This window comes from Oryctolagus cuniculus, chromosome 2, assembly GCF_964237555.1.
Source record: "Oryctolagus cuniculus chromosome 2, mOryCun1.1, whole genome shotgun sequence".
Classification (NCBI taxonomy): Eukaryota; Metazoa; Chordata; class Mammalia; order Lagomorpha; family Leporidae; genus Oryctolagus; species Oryctolagus cuniculus.
The window spans coordinates 58,039,643-58,050,145 of record NC_091433.1 but is presented as its reverse complement, the minus strand read 5'-3'; positions in this window follow the sequence as shown (position 1 = coordinate 58,050,145).

Below are 10,503 nucleotides of genomic sequence, written 5' to 3'. Positions count from 1 at the left end.
TGACCCTGGGTTTAAGTCCCCCAACAAGGGAAGTCTTCAATATGTATGTAACAGAAAGAAAAGGGATGGATTCAGGGGTATTGACCTAGCTTAAGAGATCAGCTCAGCAAACTGTAGAGTATCTTAGCAAAGAATGTGACCTGGTGGCCAAAGAGTGGCCAACAGGCTTTCAAATAGTGGCAACTATTGCCCTCTTAATCCCTGAAGCCACCAAACTGACCCTTGGACAAAATTTAATAATGTATGCTCCAATACTGTGACATATGTGGCTACAAGAAATGGAGTCCAGCTGAGAGAGAGAGAGAGAGAGAGAGAGAGAGAGAGAAATAGCGAGAGAGAGAGAGAGAGAGAGAGAGAGCAGGGAGAGTCAGAGACAAAGAGACAGAAACAGAAATACAAACCAGTATTAAGAATGAGTCCCCAGGGTCGTTGCTGTGGCATAGTAGCTTTTGCTAACTTCAAAAAAGAAGCCTTTGGATAATAAACAATGGCCTCATAAAATACCAGGCATTACTGCTGGAGGGCCTTGCAATCTACCTCAAGATCTGTTCCTCTCTTAATAATGCTACTTTTCTCCCAAAGGAGATAGAAAGCCCAAAACATGACTGTGAACAGGTAGCAAAATAGACCTATGCAGTCACAGAGGACCTCACGGACACCTTTAGAGGACACAGCCAGGATTCTGTTTTGCTGACAGGAGTTCCTCTGTTGAACAAGGAGCCCGCTGGGATGAATGTGCCACGGTCACTTTAAATGAGACTATCAGGAGCTCTCCTCTTCCTCCTGGCACAAGCGCTTAATGGCCAGAGCTTTCAGATCTTAGCAAGAACCCTCGAGCTGAACGAGGATAAAAGGTTAAATATTTACACTGATTCCAAGTTTGCCTACCTAGTTCTCTATGCTCATGTAGGTATTTGGAAAGAAAGGTACTTCTTTGCTGTAGATACAATGGATTCCCCATCAAATACTTTCAGAAAATAGATCACTTGCTATGCTCAGTGTTCCTCACCCAGGACGTGGCAGTTATACACTGTAAGGCACTAAGATTTGACTGATGAAATAGCTGAGGGAACTCAACTGGCAGATTTGGCAGCCAGATAAGTCTTAAGTCTAAGGAGACTCCCTCCTTTGAGCCTTTAGAGGACCCTCTGATTTGGGAAAACCCCCTACAAGGGATCAGGTCACAGTATTCCTCTGAAAAGACCAAATAGGCACTTTCTAGAGGTTACCATCTCCAGCCTAGTGGGTGACTTCAATCTAAGAGGGAAGGATCAGTCTTCCTGCTTCTTGCCAGTGGGAGGCATTTAAAACTGCCCATCAAGCTTTCCACTTGGGAAGGGGTAAGAATTTTCAGCTGACTCAGAGGGTTTTTATGGGAAATGGCCTCTTCAGGACTGTAAAAGAGGTTGTGGAGGCCTGTGAGCTTTGTCTTTGGGACAACCTCTTGAGGCAAAGGCTTCCTTTCCCTGGAGTACAAAGAAAAGTAAGATAGCCAGGGGAGGATTGGCAACTAGATTTTACTCACATGTCTAAAGCGAGAAAAATCCATTCACTCTAGATGTGGGTAGATGGCTTCGCTAATTGGGTAGAAACCTTCCCCTGTAGAACCGAGAAGGCTGCTGAAGTAGTAAAGGTGCTGATCTCTCAAACAGGCCCTCCATTTGGACTTCCTAAGAGCCTCTAAAGTGGCAATGGTCCCTCCTTCAAGGCAACCATCACTCAGTGAGTCTGTAAGTTACTAGGTATACAATATCTTTTTCATTGTGCTTGGAGGCCCCAACCATCAGGAGGATAGAAAAAAAAACTACTGACATCCTCAAGAGACACCTCAAAAAGCTTTCTCAGGAAACACACCTTCCCTGGATCTCTCTCCTATTTATAGCCTTAGTGCATATTAGAAATACACTCTCAGAGTTAGGTTTGAGCCCTTTTGAAATGCTGAACAGGCATCCTTTCCTTACTAACAAGCTCCTAAAGGACAATGAGACCTCACACATGATCAGATCTATCACAGCACTTGCCAGATTCCAAAAGGACATTCCAGGTCTCCCAGAAACACAACCCAGGGGATCAGGAAGGACTAAGTATAATTCAGGAGACTCAGTGTTAGTCAGTACCCTTGGGACTCACTCTCCCTCTTCAGAGGAGGATTGGGAAGACCCGATACTGTGATCGTTTCTACTTCCACTGTGATAGAAGTTTCCAGATTAGACATGTGGATGCACTATTCCCAAGTGAAAACCTAGGCTTCTGTACCAACTTCAGATTTGATCCTGGAGGATGACTTTAACACCTCTACGGAAGATGAATATGCCTGTCAAGCCACTGAAGTGCTCAAATTACTTCTGTATATAAATAAATCTTTTATGCACATTCCTCCTCAGCCTTATCCCTCAATCCCATCATCCCTCAGTTCCATCATCCCTCAATCCCATCATCAAGCTGTGGTTATTTGGAGAATAGCCTTGCTACTTAGGATGCTAGTTCTTTTTATCTTATTGTTCACCTATTTATCTCCACTAATGGTAGAGTGCCACAGCTAGACTCTACTTGGCTTTAACTGTGTTGGCTGTATGCAACAGAGTTGAGGGCTTGCAAATGTCCCCTTTATTTCAGGTAATATATCCATGGCAACCCTTTCTTGAAAAGACCCAAAGTGGGATACTCCATTTATGGCTGCCTCTTCTGGTTTGGTGGCATCCCCAGCTTGGAGAGATGCATGATAAATACCACTCTGTGGTTCAACAGAGATGGGAGGCCATAATCACCACCATTAAGGCTCAGCAAACCTCTATTAATGCATTTAGTTTTGTGTCTTCCAAAATTCTTGGGCATAATAGACCCCAACAAGGCAGGCCATGTGCATTATTAAATGAAACATGTTTCTTTTGGATTAATACCTCTCATCAGGTAGAAGAAAATCTATAGGTTATAAAAGACAATATTGTGGTTGGTGCTGTGGTGTAGCGAGTAAAGCTACCACCTGCAGTGCTGACAACCCACAGGGGTGCCAGTTTGAGTCCCAGCTGCTCCACTTCTGATCCAGCTCTCTGCTATGGCCTGGGAATACAGTAGAAGATGGCCCAGGTCCTTGGGCCCCTACCCCACTGTGGGAAACCCAGAAGAAGCTCTCGGATTCTGGATTCTTAGTTGTGGCCATCTGGGGGGTGAACCAGCAGATGGAAGACCTATCTCTCTCCCTCTGTCTCTCTACCTCTCTGTAACTCTTCCTTTCAAACAAATAAATAAAAATCTTAAAGAAAAAAAGACAATATCAGGTTCATAGGTAACTGAAGAGAACAGGCAGGCTCAAGTCTTAGCTGGCTACACTTCCTCTGTCCCCTTTAGAGATCTCTAACATGTAGACATGGATTTATCCCTTTCTAGCCCTTTATGCATTTTTGTGATACTGTGTTCAGGCCCTGTATACTCAACCATCTTGTAAAGCTTGTCTTTTCTCATCTAGAGGCTATAAACCTTAGATGGTCCTAGAGATGGAACCATGAATGCAGGCCCTCTACTGAGTGCCCAAGGACAGCCTTCTGGATAAGGAGCCTTAACTGTTGTTTCCAACATCGCTCCTCTCCAGCTCAAAGTAGCCAGAGCAATCACTGTCTGTTCTTCCTAATGGCAGTCAGGGTTGCCTCTTCAGAGGGGGGGATTGATAGAGAGATAGACTCCTGACTAGGTAGACAGGGACTAGTAGGTCCCTCTCCACCATCCAGAGATGAGTCTTGGGGGACCTGAGAAAAGCCAAGCCACTGGCTTCTATGAGGATGTTGATACCATGTGCTAGTGTTTTTAATCAAGATCTTTCTGTACCATAGTAACAAACCTGGATAATGAGAATTTTATGTGTCTAGGGAGAAAGTTTCATGTGGTTTTTTAAAAAGATTTATTTTATTTATTTGAAAGACACATTTACAGAGAGATGTAGAGGCAGAGAGAGAGGTCCTCCATCTGACGGTTCACTCCACAATTGGCCGCAATGGCTGGAGCTGCGCCGATCCGAAGCCAGGAGCCAGGAGCTTCTATCAGGTCTCCCATGCCGGTACAGGGGCCCGAGGACCTGTGTCATCTTCTACTGCTATCCCAGGCCACAGCAGAGAGCTGGATCGGTAGAGGAACAGCTGGGACTAGAACCAGCACCCACATGGGATGCCAGCGCTTCAGGCCAGGGCTTTAACCCGCTGCACCACAGCATCGGCCAATGTGTGTGTTTTTTTTTTTTTTTTTAATAATTATTGAGCTTGGTTGGAGATTTAGCCCACTCAATTAACAAATCAAAACTGACTTCTCAATGCTTCTCCTAGACCAATCATTAGATTTCCCCTTTTTACAGCCTATGAAAACACCTAGACAATCAGCCCTCTATATATATAATTGCTGGGAGCAATTTATTTCAGTTTTGCTTTCTCTGCTTTTTTTTTTTTTTTTTTCAATAAACCATTTGTGCTTTACATACTCTTCCTTGTCCTCACTCCTAATTTTTCATGATTATGAGACATGAACCAAAGTCATTAGAACCAGAGACTCTTGCAACAACCCTAATACTGTATTTCAAGTTATTTTCTTTGCTGTGAAAATTATGGAAAACAGCTTACTTCCAGTTCTCTGTCAGGGTGATATGAGAGTACACGTCATGAATGAACTATCTAGAAATTGAACAAATTCAGGAAATTAAGAGATAGTTATCATGAAGGCTTGATTTAAAAAGACATGGAGTATTGCATTAATGATTAAACATCTTTTTGAGATTTGCTGGATAGCTTGAAATCTGCCTCACCATTGACTGTCTACCTTTATGCCCCACAGTGTACTTCAGAGGTTGATGCATACTGGTACTAGGTAGAGAATTCAAACTAAAAAAAGGCTGTAACATGCTAAGCAACAAGAAATGATGGGAAGTGTAGTCACTGGTGAGCACTGCTACTTTAGTATTAGCAGGATTCCAATTTTTGACCTGGTGTAGGGCCCCATTTCTTACAGTCTTCAAGTTTCAAAATATAGTTAAATAATTCATATTATGTAAACCAGACTGAAAGCAAGTGAAACACTCTGTGAGCCAATGGGGATGGTGTGCTGCCAATATGCAACTTCTGCCCCTTGACCTGTTTGTCATGCTAAACTTTGAATTTCACCTTCACCTTCTTATAGTCTATCCTTACATCCCATTCTCACTTCAAAAAGTCAACAAGAATAGAATAAAAGATAAATTTTTTTTGGTGTAAAAATTTTTTTTGAAATTTGTAACAGTTTTCTTTTTCATATACACATTTCCACGAACTGAAGACCTCTCTGTCACTCCCCGTCTTCATGGAGGAACGACACAGGACCCTGCGTTGTTCTTTTGTCTGCTCGGCCCTCCCCGGGTTTGCTGCTGGTTCTTCCCGGGTTGGCTACCGACCCTTCCACCTCCGTGGAAGGGCGGTTCCCCCTGCCACTTTCCCCACTTCCGCGGGGGAGCAGCACACCGCCAGCCGGCTCTCTCAGGGGCTGCACAGGTGTTCCTTCAGATAGATGTTCCTGGTGCATGTTGTCTCTCTCCTCCTTTATAGTCCTCTTCCACCAATCCCAACTCTGCTACCCACACGCCGAGTACGCTGCTCTCCTCCAATCAGGAGCAGGTCCTGCTGTTTATTGGTTGAACTGGAGGCAGCTGTGTAGAAGCTGTTTCCTCCTCTCCCAGCGCCATATTGTGGGAGAGCAGATGCATAGAATAAGTCTTAATTCCAGTAACTTAGTCTAGTCCGAGTTGCTCCCCACACTCTCATGTGCATAAACTTCAAAATTATTTTGCATGAAAACAAAGTTATCTTTAATTCCATTTCCAGGGAACCTTTTAAGTGCTCTTGTGGACAAGAACTGAGAATAATCTTTGCTTTTGACAATAACATATATGCCTGCCTTTGAATTTTCTGCCTTAGAATTCTTCAATATCTCAAAGTATAATAGGATTTATGACTATGGGGGAAATAGGCTTGGTTGGCTGGAATCCTTAATTCTTGCTGTGCTTGTTTATATTTGGATAGCTCTGTGCTTCTCAACTTAGTTTATAATCAGAGTTTATAATCAGAGTTTCATGATGGAGTCCGTTTCCCTTAATCATTAACCATTTAAGAAACCAGTGAATACTAATTTTAACCATCACAGACACTTAAGTTACAATTGTTTCTAGTAAAGCAATATTTATATTACCAGCTTCAATGTAGCCTAATTAAAATGTTTAATCATATGTAACATTTAATGATTAAAATATGCTAAACAAAAAGAAAAACTGAAAAACACATCTTAACATACACTTGGGGAAATACTTGTGAAGCTTTATGTACAAAAGATTGTTATCCAAATTATGCAATAAAATCTTAAAATTCAAGGATAACGAAACAAACACCTGATCTAGAAATGGGTAAACTATTCAGCATAAGCTGCATGGTAACTGAACAGATATGGTCATCTCCTCCTCCAAAAAGAACTGAAGTAACAAGCAACTGCAGCATTTTTAGGTGAACGCCCAAGGTAGAACAATGGAATTCAGCAATGGAGATAGGACAACTCCATAGGACTCACGGACCTCAGGTCACAGGTCAGAGGAGAACACTCAATGGCAATTAAGACTCTGGACCCGTGGTTGAAGGGAATCCCCATTGCAGGAGCCAGAGTAATGGGAGACATAGTAGACTACCATTTCCAGGAATTATCAACACATTAGCTATAGCAGAGACACAAAGTCCTCAGAGGGTTGGATCCCAGCAAAGGGAGCTCCCTAGTGTATACATGGTAACTTCACTTCAGAGAAGAACTCACGTCTCCCCTCAAACCCAGAGTACAGGCTGTAGCAGTGTAATGCCATATTGAGGAAAGGGTCACTGCTGAAATCCAAACTGCCTTAAGGGACAGAAATACTTGCATATTCTCATCCTTGGGACTTCACAAACATTCCACTAGGCCAGCAAAAAGGATGGCAGCCTCACAAATCCAATGCAACCAGAGGCAACAGTGACCCCATCACTGCCCAAGTAGTGTTCTATACTAAAAGACAGGTAACGCAGCACAGCAGGCTGAGTGTTGCCCCCAAGACTTTAGAAGCTGGAGCATTTGTCTTTGTAGACTTGGAGTTATCCTCCTGTGCTCCCTCCATGCTCCAGGAGAGTCCATCCCAGTCACAGATTAGAGCCGGATCTGGGTTGTGATTAGTATCTGTATTCACCCACACTGCATGGCTCCTCCCTCCAGCATGCTCCAAATTTAGTGAGTTCCCTAAACACCACCCCAACTGTCCTGGGTCTGGCTGCTCACACCTGCTTGGGGTGTGTGGCTCTTTTCTCCAAATTGTGCTGACTTTTGTGAGCACCCCAGACTCCAGCCAACCTGAGTTCTGGTGGGTATGGTTGGTTACACACACTTGCCTGGGCTGTGCTTTTCCAGCATGCTTCCATTTTGGTGAGCACTTGAATTCAAGCCCTGTTGCAGCATGAGACTACAACAGCTTTTGAGGGCATAGGAAGCAGAGCACACATCCTGGAATTGGGCCTGGCCTTGCCGTGACTCTGACAACTTCCACTGAGATCTGCAGACATTTACTGGGACTGATTGCTGCTGACACTGCCTTCACCAACTACGGAAGAATAAATAGGGACACTACATTTCAGCATCCAACTGGAACGAAAGTCAAAGTAACCCACTAAGCGAACATGTCTTCAGGAAAAATCCTTAAAAATCATCCTTTAAAGTGATAGAGACAATTTATCCACCAGATAGAGCAATGTAAACATGGTATCACAGAAGTATGCAAGTAAGACAACAGGATGTCCGAAATGAACCCCCAAACACTCTAACATCAGAATCCACAGAAAGTGATGTTGACAAAATGCCTGATAAAGAAACCAAGAGAATTATTATAATGATACTCAAAGAAATGCAAGAATTTATAGATGGAAAATTTGCAAAAGAAAATTGCCAGAACATTTTTAAAGAAGCCCCCATTAGATTAACATAGATTTTTCAACAGAAATCTTACAGGCCAGGAAGAAATAGAAGGCTACATCATTTCAAGTGCTGAAAGAAAAAACTGCCAAGCAAGAATACTTTACCCAACTAAACCATCTATCATAAATGAAGGAAAAATAGACATTTTTCAAGACAATTATAAATTCATCAACATTTGACTCATCTTACAAAAGACTGAGAAAGGTGTTGGTGTTGCTATAGCAGGTTAAGCTTCTGCTTTTGTTGACAACATCTCATTGGAGTGTCTGGTTTATGTTCCAGCTACTCCACACTTTTTTTAAAAAGATTTATTTATTTATTTGAAAGTTGGAGTTACACAGTGAGAGAAGGAGAGGCAGAGTCAGAGAGGTCTTCCATCTGCTGGTTCACTCCCCAGTTGGCTGCAACGGCCAGAGCTGAGCCAATCTGAAGCCAGGAGCCAAGAGCTTCTTCCTTGTCTCCCATGCGGGTGCAGGGGCCCAAGTGCTTAGGTCATCTTCTACTGCTTTCCCAGGCCATAGCAGAGTGCTGGATCAGAAGTAGAGCAGCTGGGACTTGAACCGGTGCCCATTTGGGATGCTGGCACTGCAGGCAGCAGCCTTACCCGCTACACCACAGCGCCGGCCCCTACTCCACACTTGATCCAGATTCCTGCTAATGTGCCTGGAAAGGCAGTGGAAAGTATTTCATATTCTTGGGTCCTTGCCATCCATGTGGAAGAACAGGATGGAGTTCGTTTTCCTGGCTGTTGCAAACATTTGAGCAGTGAACCAGCAGAAGTAAGACTGTTTCTCTCTCACTCTCTTTTCAGGTCAATCAATCAACAATGTTTTTTTTTTTTTTTTTTTTTTTTTTTTTTTTTTTTTTTTTTTTGACAGAGTGGACAGTGAGAGAGAGAGAGAGACAGAGAGAAAGGTCTTCCTTTTCCGTTGGTTCACCCCCCAAAATGGCCACTATGGCCGGTGTGCTGCGGCCAGTGCACGGCACTGATCCAAAGCCAGGAGCCAGGTGCTTCCTCCTGGTCTCCCATGCGGGTGCAGGGCCCAAACACTTGGGCCATCCTCTACTGCACTTCTGGGCCACAGCAGAGAGCTGCACTGGAAGAGGAGCAGCCGGGACAGAATCCGGTGCCCCACCAGGACTAGAACCCGGGGTGCTGGCGCTGTAGGCGGAATATTGCCTAGTGAGCCACGGTGCTCACAACAATGTGGTTTTTTAAAGATGATTGGGTCAGGCATGTGGTGCAGCAGGTTAAGCCAATACTTGTGTCACTGGCATCCCATGAGTGGCAGTTTGAGTCCCAGCTACTTCATTTCCAGTTTAGCTCCCTGCTACTACACCTGAGAAAGCAATGGAAGATGGCCCAAGTGCTTGGGTCACTGCATAGGAGACTTGGATGGAGTTCTTGGCTACTGACTTTGGCCTGGACCAGTCCCCATCATTGTGGCCACTGGGAAGTGAACCAACAGATGGAAGCTCGCTCTCCCTCTTTCCCTCTTTCTCTATGTAACTCTGCCTTTCAAATAAATAAATAAATCTTCAAAAAAAAAAAAAAGAAAATTAGAGGTCTGAAAAGGGTCACAAGTCAAGGTGGAAGGCCAATCAAAATGTAAATGCAAATGTGATTGTTAATCCCCTTCACTACTTGGAGTTGAAGACCACCCCTCACAGCACAGCCCTGAACCATGGCCCTGGGTCCCTCTTTTGTACCTACACACTGGCAGAAATGTTGGAACCCAAGCCAGAACTGATTCACCCCACAGGATGTATTCTGCCCATGAAAACTACTTCACTTTGGGCAATTTGGCTAGATGCAGACCCAGCAGAATCTGCTGAAGTGTATGACCTCAGCCTCATCCAGCAATAGCCAGCCAGACCTGTAGGGGAAAGTTGGAAAGATCTTCACTTTGATCAACAGATTCTATGTTTCAAGATGGCCTGAAAAAACAAACAACAAAAACAGCATAAACCCGAAAGCAGAGTGGAGATAATCTGTTGGTTTACTTCCCAAATGCCTGTAACAGCTGTGGTTGGGCCACCTGGAAGCCAGGAGTCAGGAATCCCATCTAAGTTCTTGAGCCATTAGCTGCTGCCTGCCAGGGTGCACATTAGTAAGCAACTTGATTGAAAGAGAAGATGGGACCCTGTCCCAGAGGCTCTGTTATGGGATGTAAGTGTCCCAAGCAGTGGCCTAACTCACTGTGCCACAATATGTGTCTCCAGTTTCTTTGTCCCTTTTGCAATCCCCTTTCCTTTCTCAAAAGATTAGAAACTGTTTTTTTTTTCCCTCTGTAGCTTATTCCTCCTCCCTTGTTTCAAATCACATCTCTAAGAAGTAAATCTCTAAGACGATTACTTTTATATCCACTAACATTTTAAATATCTACATCTAAAAAAATACTTTACAAAAGAAACTTCATTTGACCCTTAACACCTTCTAGACACTGCCCTACTTACTTTACCGTCCAGATGAGCTATGAATAGGTTATCTGCTCTTTTCCTACCCACCTTCCA